The sequence below is a fragment of the Ovis aries genome, chromosome 2, assembly GCF_016772045.2.
Source record: "Ovis aries strain OAR_USU_Benz2616 breed Rambouillet chromosome 2, ARS-UI_Ramb_v3.0, whole genome shotgun sequence".
Taxonomy (NCBI): Eukaryota; Metazoa; Chordata; class Mammalia; order Artiodactyla; family Bovidae; genus Ovis; species Ovis aries.
In genome coordinates, this window is record NC_056055.1 from 34,229,967 (window position 1) to 34,256,993 (window position 27,027).

The 27,027-nt window shown below is 40.5% G+C and overlaps 1 pseudogene; it reads right to left on the reverse strand.

Moving 5' to 3' along the window:
- Positions 1 to 23,098: 23,098 nt before the first annotated feature.
- On the reverse strand, positions 23,099 to 23,199 carry LOC114113358 (U6 spliceosomal RNA; annotated as a pseudogene).
- Positions 23,200 to 27,027: the final 3,828 nt, after the last annotated feature.

A 27,027-nucleotide genomic window follows, 5' to 3' on the forward strand; every position in this document is an offset into this window, starting at 1 on the left:
TTACAAAATCCCCAAGTGGATCTTCAAAACATAGTTAGTTATCCCTTTCTTACTAAGTCAAAAATTTCTCTTCTGAGCTTGCTGTAAAGTGTGGTTCCCACATAATAACATGCCCTTGTGCATCTCTGATCCAATGTCACACATGACTATAGCCGTGGGGATTGATGACTGCAGGGTTCCCACTTGTGCTTCACAGCGTTGCTTCCCCACAGCTAAGCCACAATTGCCTTGATGCTGAAGTTGGTAGCATCAATAAAGCTGCTTTAAACCATTGTGCTTTCCAGCTTCAGATCTCCGTATACCCTGTTGTGAAGATATGCTCTAGCTGATAGGAGCGAGGCTTTGGATGATCAACCTGGACTCATCTCTGAATTTCTTTGAGTTCTCCCTCTCACAAAGCTCCATCACAAGGTGCATTCACTTAGGCATCTCAGACACTTGCTTCTGGCATGCAGTGTGTTCCTGTTTCATACTTTTTAAGAAGCTCACATCTAGTCCAAGAAACTTGATAGTAGAGCTTCTAGCCAGTCTCCTTTTACCCTTTTAGTCTCTGTTTCCTTATCTGCAACTTCAGGGACCACGTCAAAGTTCCCTTGTCCCAATAATCTCCCAAGGCACAACTTTCCTGAACAGCTGCTCCATCTCCCATCTTTAGTTGATCAACTTCTCCTTCTGAAAATATCCCTGAAACCCTTGCTGTTGAGGTGCTTCTCTCTTTGCATTTGGAGCTCCTAAGGGCTCTTCCATGAGAATAAAGTGGCCCTTTGATGATTGGGAGGGCAATGAATTTGCTGCGAGGCCCCACAGAGATGGGATTAGAGGATGAGACCTGAATCTTCAGTATTTAGCAAATCTTTCCCAGAGGCCATGTCTCTGTGGGTAATTTTTTCTTCTTTTTTTCTCTCTGGCGAAATTATGAATTCAGAGCCACCCATGCTTGGTAATTTGACATTTCTTCCACCAATGGGAGGAAACTTTGTTCACAAGAACATACATGAAGTCCCATCTTTCCGAGCCTTGAGACAACACTTGAGACATTCGGTGGATTTTCTAATGAAGGGCTATTTCCTTAACGTTGTAGCAAAAGCAACTTGAAAAGGAGGTTGTTTCTGTTTGAGGAAGAAGGATAAGGTGAGTTGATGACTGATGGGTGAGGTTCATAGTTTAACGATGGGTTACACTCATCTTATAGCAGCAACTTTCAACTTTCAACTTTCAAAGTGGTTCATGTCCCTGGGTTGGAGGTAGACTCAGAACAGATAGAGTGGAGGCAAGAAGGTGCAGGTGAAGGGGAGATATCAGAGACCACCCCAAACATGAGACCCTGGGGAAAAGATTTCATAACAGCTCTGTCCCAGGAGAGACCAGGAGACTGGAGTAGACAAGAGAGGGTTGACTTGGTTTCTCTGCAGTGACACCCTGATTCTGAGGGCCCTGCCTTTCCTTTTCCAATCTGTAAAGACAAGGGGATAAAGGAGGCAGGTCATTTAAGATTAGGTGGAGGGGCTGTGGGTGGAGTGATTTTCCTTAGAAGGGGCTCTAGGTAGACAGATACCAAATGACATGGCATAATGGAATTTATCAAGAGCATGGGCTAACCAGGGAAGGAAAAAAAAACTTGGAAAATTATGTACACATTTATACAATAAAAGCTAGATTAAAGTTTAAGATATTAAATGAAAACATGAAAGTCACACATTAACTCTAGTCTTTAGGCACACTACTGGAAGAATTAAATTCTCCAGTTATAAAGAATATAATTTCTCATCTTAGTTCTGGACCAAATATTTCAAGGACCAGAATAGTTTTAGTTGACAGAGGGCAGGACTAAGAAAGGGACTGTGTTGTAAACAATGCTTTGTTTGTTTTCTTACTTTACTAACTACCAGTACCATCTTTAACACTAGAAGCAGAGTCATTCATGACTTTAAATCTAATTAAACCAGAGACTCAAACATCAGAAAACCCAGAACCCTTGATATTGTTTTTAACAATGATGTGATTGGATTTAACACTAATAGCAAAAACAACAAAGGCAAAAATGAAACAAACAAAACACCCCAAAATAAGGTGTGTGTTAGTTGCTCAATCATGTACTACTCTTTGTGACCCCATATTCTGTAGCCTGCCAGATTCCTCTGTCCATGGAATTCTTTAGGCAAGAATACTGGAGTGGGTTGCCATTCCCTTCTTCAGGGGATCTTCCTGACTCAGGGATAGAACCTGTGTTTCCTGCCTGCCTGAATTGCAGGCAGATTCTTTACCATCTGAGCCACCAGAGAAGCCCAAGTGGGACTATATCAAGGGATTAATAGCTAAAATATTTGAAGAACTCATAAAAACTCAGAAAAAAATCCAACTAAAAACTGGCAAAAATTTTTCCCAAAGAAGACACACAAATGACCAGCAGGTTTTGAAAAGGTGCTCAATATCACTAACCATCAGGGAAATGTAGATCAAAAACCACACCTGTTAGAACAGTTATTACCAAAAGACAAGAAATGAAAGTGTTGGGAGGTTATGGAGAAAAATGAACCCTCCTACACTGCTGGTGAGAAGGCAATGGAACCCCACTCCAGTACTCTTGCCTGGAAAATCCCATGGATGGAGGAGCCTGGTAGGCAGCAGTCCAAGGGATCGCTAAGAGTCGGACACGACTGAGCGACTTCACTTTTCACTTTCATGCGGTGAAGAAAGAAATGGCAACCCATTCCAGTGTTCTTGCCTGGAGAATCCCAGGGATAGAGGAGCCTTGTGGGCTCTCGTCTATGGGGTCGCACAGAGTCGGACACGACTGAAGTGACTTAGCAGCAGCAGCAGCAGCAGCAGCACTCTGTTGGTGGGAATGTAAATTGGTGCAGCCACTATGGAAAACAGTATGAAGTTTTCTCAAAAAACTAAAAATAGACTTACCATATGAACCAGCAATCCCACTACTGCTGAAGGGAATCTAATCACTATTATAACTGCAGTTATGTTCATTGTAGCATTATTCACAATAGCCAAGACACAGAAACACCTAAGCATCAATCAATGGAAGGATGGATAAAGAAAATGTGATATATGCATACACACACACACACACACACACACACACACACACACACACACACAATGGAATAGTATTCAGTTTTAAAGAAGAAGGAAACCCTACCATTCTGAACAACATAGATGAAACTTAAGGGCATTATAGTAAGTGAATTGAGTCAGAGAAAGACAAACACCCTATGATCTCAGTTTTATTATATGGAATCACAAACAGTCAACAAACCAAGTTCATAGGTGTAGAGAACAGATTGCTGGTTGCCAGAGGTTGGGGGTGGCAGGTGGGCAAAAGAGGTGAAGGTAGTCAAAAGGTACAAACTTCCTCTTATAAGATGTATAAGTCCTGGGGGTGTAATGTATAGGATGGCGACTATAGTTGATAATACTGTACTGTGTATTTGAAAGTTGTTAAGCGAGTGGAGTTTAAAAGTTCTTTTCATAAAAAAGTTTTTAACTATGCATTGATGGAAGTTAACTAGACTTTGTAATAATCCGCTCACAGTGTGTACATGTGTCAAATTATTGCAATGTGCTCCTAAAACTAATGCAATATATGATGTCAATTATTAATATTCTCAATTAAAACTAATACAAAAGAAAACCCAGAAGCAATTAAGGGAACCTATCCTTAAGGTTTGACCACTTCCAATTTGCCTTGATTCATGGACCTGACATTCCAGGTTCCTGTGCACTATTGCTCTTTACAGCATCAGGCCTTGCTTCTGTCACCAGTCACATTCACAACTGGGTATTGTTTTTACTTTGGCTGTATCCCTTCATTCTTTCTGGGGTTATTTCTACACTGATCTCCAGTTGCATATTGGGCACCTATCGACCCGGGGAGTTCCCCTTTCAGTATCCTATTATTTTGCTTTTTCATACTGTTCATGGGGTTCTCAAGGCAAGAATATAGAAGTGGTTTGCTATTCCCTTCTCCAGTGGACCACATTCTGTCAAAGAACGCTCAAACTAACACACAATTGCACTCATCTCACATGCTAGTAAGGTAGTGCTCAAAATTCTCCAAGCCAGGCTTCAGCAGTACATGAACCATGAACTTCCAGATGTTCAAGCTAGTTTCAGAAAAGGCAGAGGAACCAAAGATCAAATTGCCAACATCTGCTAGATCATGGAAAAAGCAAGAGAGTTCCAGAAAAATATCTATCTCTGCTTTATTGACTATGCCAAAGCCTTTGACTGTGTGGATCACAATAAACTGTGGAAAATTCTGAAAGAGATGGGAATACCAGACCACTTGACCTGCTTCTTGAGAAATCTGTATGCAGGTCAGGAAGCAACAGTTAGAACTGGACATGGAAGAACAGACTGGTTCCAAATAGGAAAAGGAGTACGTCAAGGCTGTATATTGTCACCCTGCTTATTTAACTTCTATGCAGAGTACATCATGAGAAATGCTGGGCTGGAACAAACACAAGCTGGAATCAAGATTGCCGGGAGAAATATCAATAACCTCAGATATGAAGATGACACCACCCTTATGGCAGAAAGTGAAGAGGAACTGAAGAGCCTCTTGATGAAAGTGAAAGTGGAGAGTGAAAAGTTGGCTTACAGCTCAACATTCAGAACACTAAGATTATGGCATCTGGTCCCATCACTTCATGGGAAATAGATGGAGAAACAATGGAAACAGTGTCAGGCTTTATTTTTTTGGGCTCCAAAATCACTGCAGGTGGTGACTGCAGCCATGAAATTAAAAGACGCTTACTCCTTGGAAGGAAAGTTATGACCAACCTAGATAGTATATTGAAAAGCAGAGGCATTATTTTGCCAACAAAGGTCCGTCTAGTCAAGGCTATGGTTTTTCTAGTTGTCACATATGGATGTGAGAGTTGAACTGTGAAGAAAGCTGAGCACCGATGAATTGATGCTTTTGAACTGTGGTGTTGGAGAAGACTCTTGAGAGTCCCTTGGACTGAAAGGAGATCCAACCAGTCCATCCTAGAGGAGATCAGTCCTGGGTGTTCATTGGAAGGACTGATGCTGAAGCTGAAACTCCAATACTTTGGCCACCTCATGCGAAGAGTTGACTCATTGGAAAAGACCCTGATGCTGGGAGAGATTGGGGGCAGTAGAAGAAGGGGATGACAGAGGATAAGATGGCTGGATGGCATCACTGACTCGATGGACATGAGTTTGAGTGAACTCCAGGAGTTGGTGATAGACAAGGAGGCCTTGTGTGCTGTGATTCACAGGGTCTCAAAAAGTTGGATACGACTGAGTGACTGAACTAAACTGAACTGATTCTTAAGGTTTTACTCCTCTAAAACCAGATTCCAACAACACAAGTGGCAACTCTACACATGGACATCACCAGATGTCAATACTGAAATCAGATTGATTATATTATTTGCAGCTGAAATTGGAGAAGCTCTATACAGCCAGCAGAAAGAAGACCAGGAACTGACTGTTGCTTAGATCATGAACTCCTTACTGCAAAATTCAGACTTAAATTGAAGAAACTAAGGAAAACCACTAAAACACTCAGGTATGACCTAAATCAAATCCCTTACGATTATACAGTGGAAGCGGCAAATAGATGCCAAGGATTAGATCTGATAGACAGGTGGACGGAGAACTATGACAGAGGTTTGTGACGTTGTGCTAAAGAACTGTGGATGGAGGTTTGTTACATCGTACAGAAGACATTGATCAAAACCATCCCCAAGAAAAAGAAATGCAACAAGGTAAAATAGTTGTCTGAGGAGGCCTTACAAAGAGATGAGAAAAGAAGAGAAGCAAAAGGCAAAGGAGAAAAGGAAAGATATACCATCTGAACGCAGAGTTCCAAAGAATAGCAAGAAAAGAGATAAGAAAACCTTCCTAACTGATCATTGTGAAGAAATAGAGGAAAACAATAGAATGGGAAAGACTAGAGATCTCTTCAAGAAAATCAGAGATACCAAGGGAATATTTCATGCAAAGATGGGCACAATAATGGACAGAAATGGTATGGACCTAACAGAAGCAGAAGATATCAAGAAGAGGTGGCAAGAATACACAGAAGAACTATAGAAAAAAGATCTCAATTATCTAGATAACCATGATGGTGTGGTCAATCACCTAGAGCCAGAACCAGACACAGGTATCAAACATTTGTGCTAGTCTGGGTTGTTAGAGCAGCTGGCCCACTAGGATATGTACATGTATATGTTTTTCACAGGACTTGACTGCACATTTGTGGGCTGCTGTTGAAGCAGGTTGTGTGGGATTTTTGTTTTTGCTGGAGCCAAGTCCCCTGGCTGCTGAGGAAGAGGTGATTGTAGAGTGGAGAAGTACAAGGACAAGCTGGAATCCTTGCAGAAAGAGGAGCACCAGAGGACAGACTGGAACCCATGTGATGCGAAGTATATGTAACAGTTTGCAACTTCTAGCCCCAAATTACTGATCCATCCCTCCTCTAATACCCCTTCCCCTTGGCAACCAAAAGTCTGTTCTGTAAGGACATTTATTTGTTAATTACATAGATAGTTTATATTCCAATGTGGGATGGAGAAGAACGCAATTGTCAGATATATGGAATCAATGTTACTAGAAAATGTGTCATAAAGGAGCTGATTAAAAGACTGAATTAATAAATCAGAGATACTTAAGTATATAAAAATATATAGCAATTTATATACAGATATAAAAATAAATGGCAATCCTTCCTTCCTTTCTCCTTTCTCCTGAGGGAAGAGTTGAAAAGAAAGAGTAACACTTGAGAGCAATGATGGATGAGAAGAGCATAGAAGAACAGATTAGGCTCCTCTCGTCTTGACATCCAGTTATAATCTCAGTTCTAACCCATTAGGTGGGCAGGAAGTTCAGTCTTTTCCTAAAGCTACTTCTCTCATGATTTTCTTGGAACCTCCCATCACGTCTCTTGTCCCCTAATTTTCTGTGAATCCCATTGGCTGGTGGATCGGGGCCCAGGATTCCTCTGGGGACCTGGCGGTCTGTGGCTGTTCAGGCTGGCTGCTGCAGCTGGTGTGACCAAGGACTTGCAGGCCCACCATGTAGAGGAATTCAGGAGTTGTGTTTGTGCCTCAGTTCTCCTCTGAAGCAGTAAGGAGGCTATGTCACCTTTAGTGGTCCATTCAGTCTTCATAGGTGTGTGCAGAGTGTTTGTGTGTGCGTGTGTTTGCACATGCATGCATTTGTTAACACGTGCTGTAGTGTGCTCCAAGGCCAGGTGCCCTGTGCCCCGTGGTGCTGAGAACATGGATGTGGCTCATGCTTTTGCCACCATGACTGGGTGTCCTACGGGATAATCTGGGGTTGGGGAGTTGGCTTCTCAGACATGCTCAGTGTTCCCAGTGGTCTGCTTGTCTCTGTGGCTGTGACTGTCCGGGTGAAGGCTGGGCTCGACAGCAGGCTGGGTGATCCCCTGGCAGTGCCAATTGTCCCTGAGTCTCTCTGCAGTCACTGCTCTCAGCGAATTTGCAGAGTCTGATGACCTAACCAGCCTCGGGAGAATGGGAGACACATTCCTTCTTTCTGTATTATGTTCAACAGCATGTGGTCCAGGTCAAAAGATTTTGGTTCTTTGGTTTAATCACTGCTGTGTTGTGCTTGGTCACTCTGTCATGTCTGACTCTTTGCGATCCCGTGGGCGGTAGCCTGCTAGGCTTTTCTGTCCATGGGGATTCTTCAGGCAAGCATACTGGAGTGGGTTGCCATGCCCTTCTCCAGGGGATCTTCCCAAGCCAAGGATCGAACCTAGGTCTCCTGAATTGCAGGCAGAATCTTTACTGACTAAGTCACCAGGGAATCCCTTAATCACTGTTGTTCTCTACAAATGGTGCATGTTCTGAAAAATGCATGATTTTTAAAAAGTACAAAAAGGAGGCTACAAATCAAACTAAATCCAACTATATCCCAGTCACTTGTGTTAATATTTTCTGAACATTAGAATGGATACATGTCTATGCATCTGGGTGTAGGTGCACACACATACATATACAGAAATAATTTCTGAAGCGTAGGAGTACACTGCACATAGTGTTTTTAAAAACAAAATTTATTATATATAATATTGATGGAAATCATATGAATGGTAGATGGATGTGACTGTTGGAAATGCTAAGTTTTAGATAACTTTTCCTGTCCCAAGAGATTGTTACAGCTCTTAAAAAATTATTATGAAATATTTACATATGCAAGAAGTATAAATAACAGACACAATGTCTCCACCACTGCCAGGCTAGAAAGTGAAATGTTGCAGTTTAAAGTCACCCTCTGCTCCTGCAGCTAGGCTCCTGGGCAAGGACAAGCTCTGGCACCAGCTGGTTTGTGGGCCTGGAGCCCATGACCCCTCCAAAGTGCCATTAAACAAAAATCACAGGCCCAAGATGGTGTTGCTTGCACTAAAGTCCATGATACCAAACCTAGATCTAGTACCAAAGCTGAATTGCAGACCTTCCCCAGAAATGTAATCTTAATCAATCAGTTTGGAATTTTCTGGTCAGCACCGATGAGATCACTTGTCAGGTGGGTCCTCTTCACCCCGACCCCACCTTCTAAGGAAGAAGAGGCAACCTGCTTGTTAAACCCCATGCTCTTCCCTACCCTCCAGAAAGAAGGTGTCCTGGCTCCCCAAAACACTTTTTTTCTTTTACTAATGGTTTCCTTGCCCACCTCCCCCACCTCTTTTCTATAAAAGCCTTCCATTTTGTACCACTCTTGGGAGCTGAATGTTCTTCAAGTTGCTAGACTGAATGCTGTCCAATTCAGCAATTGTTCGATAAAGCCAATTAGAGCTTCAAACATGTACTCACTATGCTGTTTTTGACAGTGTCCAGAGTGGGTTCCAATGCCTCCGCCTGCACACTGAGTTCCTTCTTTGCCAGGTAGGAGGCAGGTGACCTAGTAGCTTGTGCTCTGGGTTACCAGGGAATCTCCTGCCCCTTAGAAAAATCAGCTTTGGTGGCCCCCCAGCGACCATCCAGAGTTGCAGCCACATCAGAAGTGCACTTTCAGAGAGCCAGAGCCAATGGACAGATTTCACCCCCTAAAGGCTCCTTCTCCAAGCCTTTGTTGCTGACTTGAGCTTATTCAGATGTCCTAAAGGGTGGACCTCACTATTTTTGGACGTCCTTACCTGTTAGTTTTGAGTTTATGAGTTCCTCAGGCCTATTAAGTTTGCCATCAATTGCTTCATTTCTAAATTGAGCATGATTTGACCTTCTGGTGGCACTGCTCTGGTTTATAGGAACTGCTAAGTGCTGTGCTTAGTTGCTCAGTCGTGTCCAACTCTTTGCAACCCCATGGACTATAGCCCTCCAGGCTCCTCCATTCATGGGATTTTTCCAGACAAGAGTCCTGGGATGGATTGCCATTTCCTTCTCCAGGGATCTTCCCAACCTAGGAATCGAATCCAGGTCTCCTGCACTGTGGGCAGATTCTTTACTGTCTGGGCCACCAGGAAAGCCCATGAATACTGGAGTGGGTAGCCTATCCCTTCTCCAGGGGATCTTTCCAGCCCAGGAATTGAACAAGGGTCTCGTACATTGCAGGCAGATTCTTTACCAGCTGAGCTACAAGGGAAGCCCAGGAATTGCTATAGATTCAATTATATATATTTATTCTGTTATTTTAGTAGGATTTTGCGGGGAAAAAAGGTAAAAATTTGTATTCTGTTGGGTATTTTGAATAGAAAGTCTCATTCTATTTTTATAGAATCTGTATCTATCTATAGATATAGCTGGAACAATAGAGAATATATGGAACAATGAGAAGAAAAGCAAGAGTCATTTAAAAAATAGTGAAAGATTTTGAATTTTTATGGGTGCCCCTCAATTTAGTGGGGATTCCCAGATGGCTCAGTGGTAAAGAATCCTCCTGCCAGGGCAGGAGATGCAGGAGACATGGGATTGATCCCTAGGTCAGGAAGATGCCCTGGAGAAGGAAATGGCAACCCACTCCAGTATTCCTGTCTAGAAAAATCCCATGGACAAAGGAACCTGGTGAGCCACAGTCCATGGGGTTGCAGAGACAGACACGACTGAGCGACTAAGCACATACTCCATTTAGTAATCATGCTTCCAACCTTGCATCTTAAATACATTTACTAAATTGTTACTAGTATCTTTATTTTTTCAGCTGACTTATTACCTTTCTCTCTTAAAAATTATTATATTATTTTTTCAGTTTTATTGAGATATAATTGACTAATAAAATTTAAGATATTTAAAATGCACCAAATGATGATTTGACAGATACACTGTGAAAGACTTCTTCCCCCAACTGAGTTCATTAACACATTCAGGTGATTTACTAAGGATGTCCCTCGGCATTTGATGACAGGGGGCTGGAAAGTGCATTGCATGGAGGGCTGAAGGGTGGGTTGGGAGGGTGGTCAAATTTGGGCTGAGACTTCGCTACACCTGTTTCTTAATCACTCTGAGTTGGTTGAGGTAATCTTAAAGTTGTCTGGGGGACCCTAGGAACTGGATGTCAGTTTCAGACCTCCAGTTCTGGGCTGGATATTTTCTTCACCTGTCTGGAGCAGGGGAGAGTTCTGCTCTCTTCTTAGTAATGATGAACCTGACTGAACAAATGGGCTTTCTTGTCCTCCAGCTCCCTCTTGGCTTCAGCTGATGTGTTGAGAGGGAGAAGAGTGAGGTTGGGGTATTTGCTCTCTTGGATTCCTGCTCCTGTGGGCTGGCCTTGGATGGCTGTGCCCTTTGACAGAAGAGTATAGTATCTCTTAAGATGACATCCTCTATAGGACTTCTGCCTTCTGGCAGGTAACTACACCTTCCTCTCTTTCCTTGAGTTCCGAGTTTCTAGCCTCAGTGACACTGGTTTGGAGGACTGCACTATTCCCTGTGTTTTCCCTGCAAAATTTTAAGTAGTTCTTTTATTTAATATTTTCTGAATTATCCCAATTTGAGCATGTCATCTCTTTCCTATCAGAACCTTGACTGTTTCCCATCTATGAAAAAGTGTTGTTAATTAAGCATAATACTAATGACATAGTTCTAAGAGGATGAAGGAGAAAATATGACACATTTTCACACTTCAGCATGTGCAGTATTGATGTACTTGCTTTGATTTTCTTTTTTTTCCCCAAGCCTTGTGATCCTGGACAGGCAAGCAAAACCTCAACTACAGCTGCAGAACAGACAGATCAGCATTGAATTTTCCAATTTGGGGTTGAAATTCCTTCCCTTCATTACTCTGCAATCATATATAATGTATAATGCATATAAAGGTACTGCTGGGACACTTAAGAAGTCCCTTTTCCTCCCATGCTGCCTGGCTTACTGAGAGTCAAGGAATCTTCTCAGGGAAGGCATAGATTCCTGGTGTTCAGTGATTCGGGCTAAATTTCAGCTGCACTTATATTGGCAGGCAAGTCTGAGAGATGCTCAGATCAGCAGGAATTTAGCTTAAGGGAGTGACTTACCTTTACTGGTAGATAAACAACTCTTACAGGGTTGTGCAAACTGGATTCCACTGGCAGATCATGGGCTCCTTAGGGCAAGGATTTTAGTTGATTCACTCTGTGCTCTTACTCTCACAAGTATCTGGCAAGAGATACCCAGTCAGTGCTTATTGGATGAGCAGGGTGGACTCAGGGCTCCAGGGACCACAGGAAACCATCTCTTCATCCTCCTGCCGCCTGTGAGCTGACAACAAAGCACAAAAGCTCTCCAGTGTGAGTGAGGAGAGCCTTCTAGAGCTTATTTATCTACACATGTAAAATCTTTCTCTAAATGAATGATACATAATTGCAGTTTAAGCTAATTTTATGGGACAGAAACAAAAACGAATGACAAGACACTTATAATAGCTCTTTTTATATCTGAAGGCTTTCAGACCTTCTCTGGCTTCTTTCTTTTCTTTGTGGACTTAATTATCTCAATTTCTTAAAAGATTTCTCAGAACTCATACAGTAGAGTAGGATGAAATTGGCTAAAGACATTTGAATTTATATTCCACCTATTTAGGGACAATGTTTCTTAGAATTATTGCATTTTACAACAGTTCAACATGTTCAAGAATCAAAATGGCTCATGAGCTAGTCCTTGAAATTGGGTTGCCTCCTTGTAGCCACCTAATTTTCCTTTAGTAGGGTAGATGGATGGCAAGACAGGATTCGTCAAAGGTAAACAATTTCTTTTTCTTGGCTGTGCTGGATCTCTGATGCTTTGCTTGGGCTTTCTCTAGTTCTGTTGAGCGGGGTCTACTCATTGTTGCAGTGCTCAGATTTCTCATTGCAGTGGCTTCTCTTGTTGCAAAGCACAAGCTCTAGGGGCCACTGGCTTCAGTAGTTGTGGGGTGTGGGCTTAGTTAAAAAAAAAAAAAACCAGGAAAAAAATAAGTAAGTCTTCCTTTTTGATGAACTGAACTGAATCAGGGGCTCTGAGCAATCATCAGCACAACTAGCCTAGATGCCTAAGAGAACTGATGAGGAAAGCACATGTTGATTTTCTGGCCCCCTTTTGGGTGGTGGCCTTGGAGTCAACCTTAGTGGGTGTGGCAAGTACTTACCTTCAGGTCCGGGTGGGTGTTCATGGTCCTAAAGGTAGAGCCAGATAGCCTCAGGGAAGTTGGTAGGCCTTAGGATCCATTCACCCAATGCACAGGCCTTAATTAAAAGACAAACTGAATTATGACCTACATCTGGATTGGGTTGGAAATAATTTTGTTTTATAAACAAAAGACTCTGGATTTACAGCTTAGTTTGGATAGAGACTGGGATAAAAGAAGCCTAAAGGTCTAGGTGTCTGCTGAAACCATGGCTTTCACACTGTAAAAGAGGGGAGTAATTTTTGGAGGGGACAGACTCCCTGGGGGCTTCCCTGGTGGCTCAGATGGTAAAGAATCTGCCTGCAATGCAGGAGACCCAGGTTTGATCCCAGGGTTGGGAAGATCCCCTGGAGAAAGGAATGGCAACTAAATCCTGTATTCTTGCCTGGAGAATTCCATGGACAGAGGAGCCTGGTGGTCTACAGTCTGTGGGGTCGCAAGGAGTAGGACATGACTGAGCAACTAACACTCAGGCACTCTTAGATAGGAGGGCCAGGGAGAAAGAGAAGGAGAGAAAGGAAGACGGGAAAGGAAGAGCTGATAAATTAGGATCAGGGTCCAAGGGTATAGGGCAGTCAACAGATTTTTAGCAATGATGACACTCAAAGCATGAGTACAGGTTGTACACGGAACACACCACACTTCTAAGAAGAGCAATTCACTTTTCAGGTCTGAATATTTGAGCTTGAGTATATATTATCATAGTTATCCACCAGATGTCAGTAAAGTGTCTCATTCTAACAATATAGGACGGTAAAGGCAATTTTCCAACAGACAAAAGTGTCTCGAGGAAGGGTGCTTTAAAAAGATTTGCACAAAGGAATAGTATGTGCTAGCAGAGCCCTGAGTCTCCGCTTCTTCACTTACTATTTAAATATCTTCTTTTTACATCCTCTCAAAAGAGAAAGAAAAGAAAAAAGAAGGAAAATACTCCCAAGTTTTCTACCTTACCATGAAGCCGTCACATCCATAACCTGGAAAACAACCTGACCAAATGAAGCACACCTTTTATTGTATGCAAGTGCATTCGATCCTTTTAAGAGCTTCTCCTACGGTCCATGATACATCATGGCTCACTTTGGATATTTACAGTCTGTATTCTATCATTATCTATGTTCGTGTCTGCTTCTCCTTGACAATTGTAAACCTTTTTAAAATCAATAATTTTTGTATTTAAGTTATGAATATATACATTTTAAAGTTAAGTATTACTATTGATCATATAATAAAAACCAGCAGACACCTACCCCACCCCACTCTAGTTCTACTAGAACTACTCCTTGGATGTACCATTTCACCTCCTTTTCCTGTTTCTTTGACTCTCTACCTCTGTATATCTAAATTATTTGCTTCAATGTCGGTTTCTTGATTAATCAGATTTTTCATTGTTTAAACCACTTCCTATTACAGCGGTTGAATGTATGTCAGGCTAAGTGATGCTGACTGCTATAATACCCTCTCCATCTTACTATCTTAGAACAATACAGGTTTCTTTCCTAGGCAAGTCATTAAAGGAGGTGAGAGGATGTTCTCCACACCTTCAGGTACCCAGGCTCCTTTTATCTTTTGAGGCCGCTGTCTTGAACATGTTCCCCTGCAACAGGAAGAGAGAACAAAGGCTTAAATATGAGGGCTGTGGAGCAGTCAGGAAGGAGTGTGTTCTTCCCTGTGTTGGAGAAGGACAGGAAAGAGAGCGTATCAAGTTGGAGGGGTGATAAATTGTGTCAAGTAAGGAAAGAGAGAACTGCCTATTGGAATTAGCGAGCCAGATGTCATTGGTACTCATGTTAAGACTGTGGGATGGAAATGTGAGTGGAGTGAGCCTAAAAAGGAAGAGGAGTTGCAATGACATTGTAAGATGGTTTTGGGGCCCTTTTGTTTAGAGGAATAGGGAGGGAGCTGAAGGAGGAAGGAGAATTCAGGTAGTCTTACATGTTGGTGGAGATGACCCAGTAGAGATGATAAACGATGGAGGAGCATGGAGGAGAATTTTGGAGTGGTTCTCCGAGCTGGCTTACAGCACGGGAGCTTTACTGTGGGAAAGCGGCCTTCGGTACCCACGCGCAGCTCACTTCATTCGTAGGAAGGAAGAGCGGATGCTGCGGGCAGGTGAAGCAGATGTAGTGACAGGCGTTTGGGGGAGCTTCTCCTGAGACATGAAGGAAGATCATTAGCTGAGAGTGAGGATGGGGGTAGCCTGAGAGGATGGATTTAAGCTTTATTTCTTCTTTTTGAAAAATTCTTTTTCAGTCATTTTGGAGCAAGCTGGGGAGGGAACACAGGTGTTCAACCTGCCATATTTAATAGGAAGTCCAATTATAAACTACTTAAAATTCCAATCCTATTCCTTTGCATCTGCCAGGGATCTGAACCAGTAAACTCTCAATAAATATTTGTGTAGCTGAAGTGAATTTTCTTCATGGTCACAGTCAGGTTTTCCATTAAAAAAAATGTTTCTTTCCATATCACCTTCACAAACTTGAGAAAACTAAAGATAACGTGTTGATGACAGCTTCTCCCCTTTCTTGCTGGGTGTTTCTGAGTTTGGGTTGTCCCTGTTTTCAGGCATGTGTGCTGTTTGATACCCGTCTTTGCAGAACGTGGAGGGTCTGAAGCGAACCTTGTTAGTTGCAGGTTGTTTCAGGACATGTCCAGCCGCATTCTGTCTGAGGGTCAGAGCCAGGCGCCAGCCTCCCGCAGAGTACAAAAGTGATGCGCTTCCAGCATGGGGTGCCAGGTGTGGGCACTCATACCATGATCTGGAAGAGTCACTCACCTTATGGCTTTTGAATTGAGAATTAAAGCATTTATAGGACAGCAAATTCAAGGGTGAGGGAGCTGGTTATTGCCACGAGAGAGGACAAGCTTTTACTCTGCGAGCTTTTGATATTTACTTACGGACAAGAAGAACATACATTTACGAAACCTTATTTAAACTTAATGACTTCGCTTTGAGTATTGTTATCCCTATTTTACAGATGAAGACACTGAGGCATAGGAAAGCGTGATTTGTTGAGGTCAGACAGTTCTGTCAGAGGCAGGTTTTAAACTAAGGAGCCTTGGCCTTGGAGCGTACGTTCCTCCTAACCTCTGCGCTGTCAGAGCCTCTATTTTCCTATCTTTCAAATGGGAATATGAGCATGTACCTTGCACAGTCATGCTGAAAATTAAAGGAGATAATATGTATAAAGTATTTTATACATATTATGTCATAGGAGCTCAGCAAGTTTTTTTGTACTTTAAGTTATTTTTCTTTTTTTTTTTTTTAAACAAGAAATACAAAGATGTTATTCTTCTCCATCAGAGGGCAGACAGACTGAAAACCACAATCGCAGGAAACTAACCAATCTGATCACATGGACCACAGCCTTGTCTGACTCAGTGAAACTATGAGCCATGCCATGTAGGGCCACCCAAGATGGACGAGTCATGGTGGAGAGTTCTGACAAAATGTGGTCCACTGGCGAAGGGAATGGCATACCACTTCAGTATTCTTGCCTTGAGAACCCCATGAACAGTGTGAAAAGGCAAAAAGATGGGACGCTGGAAGATCAAAAAGTGCTCAATATGCTACTGGAGAAGAGTGGAGAAATAACTCCAGAAAGAATGAAGAGATGGAGTCAAAGCGAAAACAACACCCAGTTGTGGATGTGAGTGGTGATGGAAGTAAAGTCCGATGCTGTAAAGAGCAATACTGCATAGGAACCTGGAATGTTAGGTCCAGGAATCAAGGCAAATTGGAATTGGTCAAACAGGAGATGGCAAGAGTGAACATTGACATTGTGGGAATCACTGAACTAAAATGGATTGGAATGGGTGAATTTAACTCAGATGACCATTATATCTACTACTGTGGTCAAGAATCCCTTAGAAGAAATGGAGTAGCCATCATAGTCAACAAAAGAGTCCAAAATGCAGTACTTGGATGCAATCTCAAAATGACAGAATGATCTCTGTTCGTTTCCAAGGCTAACCATTCAATAACGCTGTAGTCCAAGTCTATGCCCTGACCAGTAATGCTAAAGAAGCTGAAATTGAATGACTATGAAGACCTATAAGACCTTCTAGAACTAACACCCAAAAAAGATGTCCTTTTCATTATAGGGGACTGGAATGCAAAAGTAGGAAGTAAAGAGATACCTGGAGTAACAGGCTAATTTGACTTTGGAGTACAGAACGAAGCAGGGCAAAGGGTAGTAGCGTTTTGCTAAGAGAACACACTGGTTATAACAAACACCCTCGTCCAACAACACAAGAGAACACTCTACACATGGACATCACCAGATGGTCAATACTGAAATCAGATTGATTATATTCTTTGCAGCCAAAGATGGAGAAGCTCTATACAGTCAGAAAAACAAGACCAGGAACTGACTCTGGCTCAGGTCATGAACTCCTTATTGCCAAATTCAGACTTAAATTGAAGAAAGTAGGGAAAGCTATTCATGTATGATCTAAATCAAATCCCTTATGATTATACAATGGAAGTCAGAAAGATAGTCAAGGGATTAGATCTGATAGACAGATTCCCTGAAGAGCTAGGGATGGAGGTTCATATAATAGTACAGGAGGCAAGGATTAAGACCATCCCCAAGAAAAAGAAATGCAAAAAAGCAAAATGATTGTCTGAGGAGGCTTTACAAATAGCTATGAAAAGAAGAGAAGTGAAAGGCAAAGGAGAAAAGGAAAGATATTACCCATTTGAATGCAGAGTTTCAAAGAATAGCAAGGAGAGATAAGAAAGCCTTCCTCGGTGATCAATGCAAAGAAATAGAGGAAAACAATAGAATGGGAAAGACTAGAGATCTCTTCAAAAAATTAGAGATACCAAGGGAGCATTTCATGCAAAGATAGGCTCAATAAAGGACAGAAATGGTAAGAACCTAACAGAAGCAGAAGATATTAAGAAGAGGTGGCAAGAATACATGGAAGAACTGTACAAAAAAGATCTTCATGACCCAGGTGATCACGATGGTGTGATCACTCACCAAGAGCCAGACATCCTGGAATGTGAAGTCAAGTGGGCCTTAGGAAGCATCACTATGAACAAAGCTAGTGGAGGAATTCCAGTTGAGCTCTTTCAAATCCTAGAAGATGATGCTGTGAAAGTGCTGCACTCAATATGCCAGCAAATTTGGAAAACTCAGCAGTGGCCATAGGACTGGAAAAGGTCCATTTTTATTCCAATCCCAAAGAAAGGCAATGCCAATGAATGCTCAAACTACCACACAATTGCACTCATCTCACATGCTAGTAAAGTAATGCTCAAAGTTCTCCAAGCCAGGCTTCAACAGTACATGAACCGAGAACTCCCTGATGTTCAAGCTGGTTTTAGAAAAGGCAGAGGAACCAGAGATCAAATTGCCAACATCTGCTGGATCATCGAAAAAGCAAGAGAGTTCCAGAAAAACGTCTATTTCTGCTTTATTGACTATGCCAAAGCCTTTGACTGTGGATCACAATAAACCATGGAAGATTCTTAAAGAGGTGGGAATATCAGACCACATTACCTGTCTCCTGATAAATTTGTATGCAGGTCAAGAAGCAACAGTTAGAACTAGACATGGAACAACAGACTGGTTCCAAATAGGGAAAGGAGTACGTCATCAAGACTGTATACTGCCACCCTGCTTATTTAACTTATATGCAGAATACATCATTAGAAACACTGGGCTGAAAGAAGCACAAGCTGGAATCAAGATTACCTGGAGTAATATCAATAATCTCAGATATGCAGATGACACCACCCATAGGGCAGAAAGCAAAAAAATAAAAAGCCTCTTGAGAGAGTTAAAAAGTTGGCTTAAAACTCAACGTTTAGAAAATGGAGATCATGGCATCTGGTTCCATCACTTTATGGCAAATAGATGGGGAAACAGAGGAAACAGTGTCAGGCTTTATTGTTTTGGGCTCCCAAATCACTGCAGATGGTGACTGCAGCCATGAAATTAAAAGATGGTTGCTCCTTGGAAGAAAAGTTATGACCAACTTAGATAGCATATCAAAAAGCAGAGACATTACTTTCCCAACAAATGTCTGTCTAGTCAAAGCTACGGTTTTTCCAGGGGTCATGTATAGATGTGAGAGTTGGAGTATAAAGAATGCTGAGCACTGAAGAACTGATGCTTTTGAACTGTGGTGTTGGAGAAGACTCTTGAGAGTCCCTTGGACTGCAAGATCAAACCAGTCAATCTTAAAGGAAGTCAACCCTGAAAATTCATTGGAAGGACTGATGCTTAAGCTGAAACTCCAGTACTTTGACCACCTAACTCGAAGAACTGACTCGTTTGAAAAGACCCTGATGCTGGAAAGATTGAAGGTGGGAGGAGAAGGGGATGTTAGAGGATGAGATGGTTGGATGGCATCACCGAAATCCATGGACATGAGTTTGAGTAAACTCGGGAGTTGGTGATGGACAGGAAGGCCTGGCATGCTGCAATCCACTGGGTCGCAAATAGTTGGACACTGCTGAGTGACTGAACTGAACTGAACTAATATTACTTGAGCCACTTGCTAAGAAATACATGGAAAAGCCCATTGATCTGCATGGCAATTGTTCTTATAGTTCTTTCCATTGTATAGTTTCAAGAATTAAATTTTGGAGAATAAAGTACAATTACAATTTATCATATATTTTATTATTCCAATAAAATCTCACAATTCAATGCTTTTTCAAGGAAAGAAAAACTAAATTCAATGCTTTTTAAGGAAAGAAAAACTAATAGTATTCAGAATAAAGGTCTCCCTGATTTCTTTCTCAGTTTTCATAAAGCATTTATTTTTCTACTATTACTACAAGTCCCTCATTTTTCATTAATAATCTGGAGAATCGACAGGACTAGAACCATTTTCAGCTGAAAAGCTGTAAAACAAGGTCATGAAATAAGGAGAACATATTTTAAATGAAGACTTGTTAGTTTCTTCTTTGCTCAGCTATCTTATTATTAATAGTGAAGTGGGTGAGAGACAAGTTGCCAGGTAAAGACCTGGCATGTAGGTCAGATGTAAAAGTAGATCCGAATGGATGTAGATCAGAAGACTGGGCACCTATTCCAGCCCCGCCTCATAATGGTTGTGAATAGTTGGTAGGTCACTCAACTTTTCTCATGGTCAGTTTCCTTACTTGGATTAGAGCTACAGTTTCCCTAAGAATAGGCCCAGAAATACTAGTCCCACAAGATATTAGCAGACGGTAAAGAAGAAAGAGGCTTCATGGTCAATACATTTGGGAATTTCTACATTAGGCAATTCTAGATTAGACAGAGTTATCTTTACCATGGGCCATCTCAGAGCCTTCAATATGATAATAACACCGCCAATTTCTAAGAAAAGGATGTAGTGGTTTCTAAACTTAATTCATCACAAAATTACTTCCCTTTGTCTCAGATCTGAGATGTTTACATTGAGAAAAATTTGTGACTATAGAAGGCATGAGCAGACACAAGTAAAGGCCCCCAAATTGTTGTAGGTTCACTGGTGGCTCAGTGGTAAAGAATCCGCCCATCAATGCAGGAAACAAGAGTTTGATTCCTGAGTGGGGAAGATCCCTTGGAGAAGGAAATGGCTACCCACTCCAATATTCTTGCCTGGGAAATCCCATGGACAGAAAAGCCTGGTGGCCTGGAGTCCTTAGGGTCGCAAAAGGGTCAGACACAAGTTAGTGACTAAACAACAACAACAAAAGGTATTAGGAAGATGATGCATTGTGCTTTGCATTGCTCTTGGGAGATCAGGAGTCTGTCAGGTAAAGGAATGGTTTGTTATGTATCAAAATATTGCCCAGCTTGGGACTTCCCTGGTGGTCCAGTGGTTAAGAATCTGCCTGTTAATGCAGGGGGCATGGGTTTGATCCCTGGTCTGGGAAGATCCCACACGCCACAGGGCAGCTAAACTTGTGTGTCACAGCTGTGGGGCTGGTGTGCTGCAGTTACTGAAGCTCGCCCACCTTGAGCCCATGCTCTGCAGCAACAGAGGCCACCACAGTGAGAAGTCTGCACATGGCAACCGGAGAAAGTCCTCACGCAGCAAGGAAGGCCCAGCTCAGCGCCCCCCACCCCCCCAAAAAAAATGTTGGCTAGCTTGATCACCCAGTGGTAGCAGGCTAGTGATGTGGTCTGTCCTGATAGCTCAGTTGGTAAAGAATTTGCCTGCAATGCAGGAGATCCTGGTTCAATTCCTGGGTTAGGAAGGTCCCCTGGAGAAGGGAAAGGCTACCCACACAGTATTCTGGCCTGGAGAATTCCATGGACTGTATAGTCCATGGGGTTGCAAAAGAGTCAGACATGACTGAATGACTTTCGCTTTCACTTTCTCCTCTCTAGTAAGATTGTCAAGAAAATCATAAGGTGACATATATACTACTGGCCAGGACCATTTTTCATTACTGCTTTCTCTCATCCCCTTTTTGTAAGGGAAGTTCTGAGTTAAAATGTGAATGAAAAGTAAAACCACAGACATTAATTTGCTGAATTCTGAACTAAATCAATGTACAAGATGATCCATTTTGGGTATAAAACAAGGATTTCAAAATTCAATCAAATTATATTTTTGTGTATGTTTCTCTTCACACATAAATATGATAATATAATATTAATCTATAAAAATAAATATTTATTGTGCAACCAAAAGAATTTTAAAGCTCCTTGTCTGACTTTTTAAACTTTGTTCATTTCCATGAAATTTTATAACTTAAAAGTTTTTAATAGAAGAGTGTTGCATATAAAATTTTAGTGTCTTGAATCACATTCTGAATTTGGATATGGATTATTTTAATACACTTTTGCCCTTAAGTCTATATGTTTCAAAGCTTGGACACTAAACACACATTATTTTCATGGTTGTTGTCTAGTCACTAAGTTGTATCTGACACTTTGCAACCCCCTCGACTGCAGCACCCCAGGCTTCCCTGTCCTTCACTGTCTCCTGGAGTTTGTCAAAGTCATATTCATTGAGTCAATGATGCTATCCAACCATCTCATCCTCTGTCATCCCCTTCTCCTCCTGTCCTGAATCTTTCCAGCATCAGAGTCTTTTCCAATGAGCTGGCTCTTCGCATCAGGTGGCTAAATTATTGGAGAACTCCATTAACAGTATGAAAAGGCAAACACACATTATTTTATGACTATTATGATTACTTTTATCTCTCCTCCCTCACTTCTACATTAATCCTTGTGTCTCTTGACAACTACATTCCTCTGCCTGCCTCCATTAGTATTTCTGCTTTATTTTGGGCAAGGTAAGTAAAGGAGCAGGTATAATGGAATCTGCATTTAAATGAACCTAATAGGCACCAAGTAACAGGCCATCCTTCAATAATGGGAGTACAGGAGTTGAGAAGCAGGGCCTGAGGCACTTTCTGTGCTTCTTTCTAGAATGAAAATTTTGTTTTGATGTAGCTGTTTGCTCTCTATAAAAGTACTTATAACTGTAGTGATTTTAAAAAGTTACTTTCTAAAATTTGTGTTAGTTGCTCAGTTGTGTCCGACTTGTTGCGATCCCGTGGACTGTATAGCCTACTAGGTTCCTCCTTCCATGGGATTTTTCAGGAAAGAATACTGGAGTAGATTCTGAAATTTACAGAACATATAATGCTCATTTTAGAGAATTAGGAAAATACAGAAGGGTACAAAAAAGATAATTAAAAATTATCATCTGAGTTAAGAATAACCATTATAAACATTTGCACATTATTTCTACCTTTTTATTTGCATATATATGTCATATATATTTTGTGCTTGTATAAAATATGGTTTATATTGCATTGAGAGTTTTGTACTAGTGTTTCATGTGGCAGTGTTAAAAAGTGTCTCCTATATCATCACAGTTTTTTTTTTTTCTCCAAAATCCTTATCCATGTTTGTGACTATGCTCCTCACATGAATGTACAGTAGTTTATCTAACTATCCCCACGTTATTGGAACTGTTTGATATTTTGCAACCACTATGATGAAAAACCTTGTAAATAAATATCTGTCTACATCTCAAATCAGTTTTTAGACTAAATACTCAAATGAAAATACTGAATAGAAGATATGAAATATGATGAGCATTCTCACAGCTATGTTGCTGTGCATATCCTTAGTTATTTCTGTACACAAATTCTGTGAAGTGGATTTGCTGTTCAAAGAATATGCAGGTTTTGTTTAACTATATGTATTATTAAAATTGGAGTAGGTCTTCCTGTCTTTTTCTTCTCATGGTGAAAGAAATACATGCTCACTGTAAAAAATATTCAGACACAAAAAATCATGAAGAAGAAAGCAGAAGTTACCTGTCTTTCCATAATTCTTATTGACATATGGATTCTGGGCTGACATACAGAAATATGTGCACCAATGTGAGAAGTCATATAGACCTCCATCATTTCAAAAATGGGATCCACACTATGCAAACTCTGTTATATACTGATATTTTCAGAAAACTTACATTAAAGCATGGCATTCAGAAAAATATGCACAAACATAAAGTTTATAGCTGGATAAGTATTCACAAATAAACACTCAGATTAAGAAAAAGAAAAAATGTAAAACACGTCACCAGGTTGTATGTTATCCTTAGCCAGGTGCCATGCTAACTCTGCATCATTCTAATTTTACTTTACGTGCTCCTGAAAGGAACATTTAAAATGGGTCAGGAATACATTTTCTTGTTAACAAAGAAGCGATTCAATATATTTCATTGACTACAAGACATCATTGATTGTTAGCATCCCTTTGTTTTACGTACTGCAGAGAAAGAAAGAGAAAAAGACAGAGAGGGAGGGAGAGAAAGAGGGAGGAAGGAAAGGGAGAAAGAAGGAAGAAGAGGGAGTCAGAAAAAGAAAGCAAGCAAGCAACAGCTGCCAACTAAACCATAGCACAACATTTGTTGATGGAACAGTCCTGTGTCATAAGCAGTTTCTTTTTTAAAAAACTGATATAAAATTGACATTTAACACTATATTAGTTTTGGGTGTGCAAACATGATGATTCAGTATTTATAAACTGCAAAATGATCATCACAATAAGTCTAGCTAACCTCCATCACCAGACACAACGTGTTTTTTTTTTCTTGTGATGAGAACTTTTAAAATCTACTCTCTCAGCAACTTGCAAGAGTACAATACAGTATTATAAGCTATAGTCACCATGCTGTACATTACATCCCAGGACTTATGCATCTTATGACTGGAAGCTTGTACCTTTGGACTCCTTCACCCACTTCATCCATTTTGCTCAGCCCCATCCCTTGCCCCTGGCAACCATCAATTTGTTCTCTGACTCCATGAGTCTGTTCTTTTGTTTATTTTAGATTCCCTTAAAAATGAGACAATGCAATATTTATCTTTCTCTGTGTGATATAACCAGCTTCTTGATGCTTTTGAAATCTTCTGTGCTGAAGTTTGCCGGTTTCTCCACCCTTTAAGCTGCATCGTATGGTGTGTGAAAGTATTTTCCTGTTTTTCGCCACTTTGGGTATCTTCTGTCTTGGGTTCCTTCAAGCCCTGGTTGTTTCTTCCCAGAAAATATGAAACTGAGGTCATTCTTCCAATGAGATTATTTGCTTCAGTAATATTACATTTCTGCTCTTCTTTTATGTTTCCACATCTTTCTGTACACATTGAATAATTTTGTTTCAATGCTGGTTATGGTAAAATCTTTTGAAAGACATTTTATAATAAATAATAATTAAGCTCAGCATATGTAATACCAAGAAACTGTATAAGTCAAATTTGAAATGACAAATACATAAAAGCCTTGCTGGAGTTCATTCACACCCAAGCAGTTAGGAGGACAGGAGAATCTGTATGAAAAATGTAGGCCTAAGAGTCGATGAAATCAACTCTTGTTGATTTCAAATGTACTACCTATGCAGCATCAACATTTATATAACTGATATTTTATTGGTTTATTGGTTTATCTCTTCACAGATTATATAAATGGAAAAGGAAGTGGCAACCCACTCCAGTATTCTTTCTTGGGAAATCCCATAGACTAAGGAGCCTGGTGGACTACAGTCTATGGGGTCGCAAAAGAGTCAGACACAGCTTGGCGACTAAACAAACAGCACACTGTTCTTATGTAAGTGCTAACAAATCTTTAAAAAGTGATTGCAGTCCTTTTCTAAAAAGTTACCCGATCACTTCAGTTAAAATTTGGAGGAAAATTATCCTTTGAAAGAGGATATAAACTACTAATATGATAAAATATTGATAAATTTTTAGGTTAAAATCCCATTAATTCATGATTTAATAGCTCACAACATGCTAAAAAAAATTCCCATCAAAGCTGTAGGATAAACTGTGGTTACTGCTACCAAAGATGTCACAGCTGGCACTCAAGTCTGACCAAGAGGGCCAAGAACAGGGGCAGTTTCCTTAGATTATTCTACCAAAGAACAGCATGGGTATAGAAGATCAGTAATGAAATGTTTGAGATGTACTAAGAGCGTGATTATAATTGCAAATTGCATTTAATTACACTTCATGTTAAAAGATATAACTCTCCTCATCTACAGCCTATGGAATGGAAAGTTGGAGCGCAAGATTCAAAGATTTCCTTAATTCGATATTTTTCGAATTTCAGAATGTGCAGAAAAAGAACAATTGTACCTGATTTTACCTCTTAAGATAAAGCATTTAGGGACTTCCCTGGTGGTCCAGTGGCTAAGACTCCTCATTCACAATGCAGAGGACATGTTTGATCTCTGGTCAGGGGACTAAATCCACATGCTGTAACTAAGAGTACACATGTCGTAACTGAAGATCCCATGTGCTGCAGCTCAGACCTGGTGGAGCCAAACAAGTAAGTATTTAAAAAAGAAAGAAAGAACATTTACACTCATCTAAATTCCTAAAAACATCCTTAATTATTTTTAGAGCATCTAAAAACATGCCTTTACGAGACAGTTGAATAGTAAGGGTAGAATGGAGACCTTGGGAAAAATTCAGGAGAGGATGTTCATCACATCAGATGTGGCTTCTTTTGCTTCTGTTTCTTCAGAGGCTGGACTCTCTTGCTTTCTGCAGTTACATCTTCTTTAATGTCTTCCTGACCCATTTTAGCCTCTTCCTCTTGCTCTTCTTTCACTGTTTTTGGGTTTCACGCTGAAGATTGGCTCTTTCCTATTGTCTTTTCATAGCTTAGTTTCAACATTTGCAGCTACAGTTTGGTGGATCATTTTGCTTACTTCTCTGGCTTTCTTTGCTGCCCCTTGAGCTGGATTGCTCTTGCTCTTGGGCCCCTCGGTGGTGCCTGTGAAGGTGAGGGCTGCTGCTAGTCCTGTTGCTGCTTTGCTGGAAACTGTATCGTTGTTTTTCATGGTTGCACAACGGTCCATTGCATGGGAATGCCGTACTTTATTTACAGATCCTGAAAATGATGGAAATTCAAGTCTTCTTTAATTTTTCACTGTTCATAAAAGTTAAGACAAAATTCTTTGGGTCAGATAATTATACTTTTTGTGTAACTATTTCCTTGGACTACATTGTACCTGAAAGAAGGACCAAAAACCCAAATGTCCTTGCTCATTTTATAGATTTTATGTATATTAAAAAAAAGTTATTCAGATTGACACCCATGATGGCATCTGAGAATGTACAACTCCTGAATCCTCAAAAATACTTTCTTGAATAATAGTTCATATTTTATTGATCTTATGAGTACTGGAGTGGGGTGCCATTGCCTTCTCCAGTTGGTTACAAACACCTCTTCCAATATATCTTTTGTCTGATTTATATGTTGAAAATTTATTTTAAGATGTCATGTACCTTTTCAATTTTTAATTTTTTCATAGCCTTTTTTATTTTGGCATACAAAAATTCTAAATTTTTCTGAGTTCATTCTATTGATATTCTCCTATATAATTTTTGTATTTTGTTATATTCTTCTGAGGACTTCTTTTCTATGTAACAATGTAAGTACTTTATTATTCTACTTATTTTTAAATTCAAATTTAAAAATCCAATTGTGAATTTGATGAGACTTTCATCCCATTATGTGTTAATTTGGGGATAATTGTCATATTTACAATCTGGACTATAGTATATTTCTCCACTTTTTGTACCTTTTAGGTACCCCTGTAAAGGTTTGTAATTCTTTTTACAAATCCTGCACATTTTCTTTTGACTTTACACATAGTTATTTTGTCCTGGTTGTTGTGTGAAAGGAAATATTTCCCTTAATATTTCCAATGAATTAATGCTGATATTAATTACATAATGGTATTAGAAAAATTTTAGATGAGGTGAAGAGTATTCTAGCATCTCAGCAGTTGATATTAACTTTTATTTGTATGAAGGGCTTGGTTTTACTGCAAACAGACTGAATAATCCTGAAGGATAGAAGCTATCATGTGGCTGAGGTTTCAGCTCAGTTCAGTCGCTCAGTCGTGTCTGACTCTTTGAGATCCCATGAACCGCAGCACGCCAGGCCTCCCTGTCCATCACCAACTCCCGGAGTTCACTCA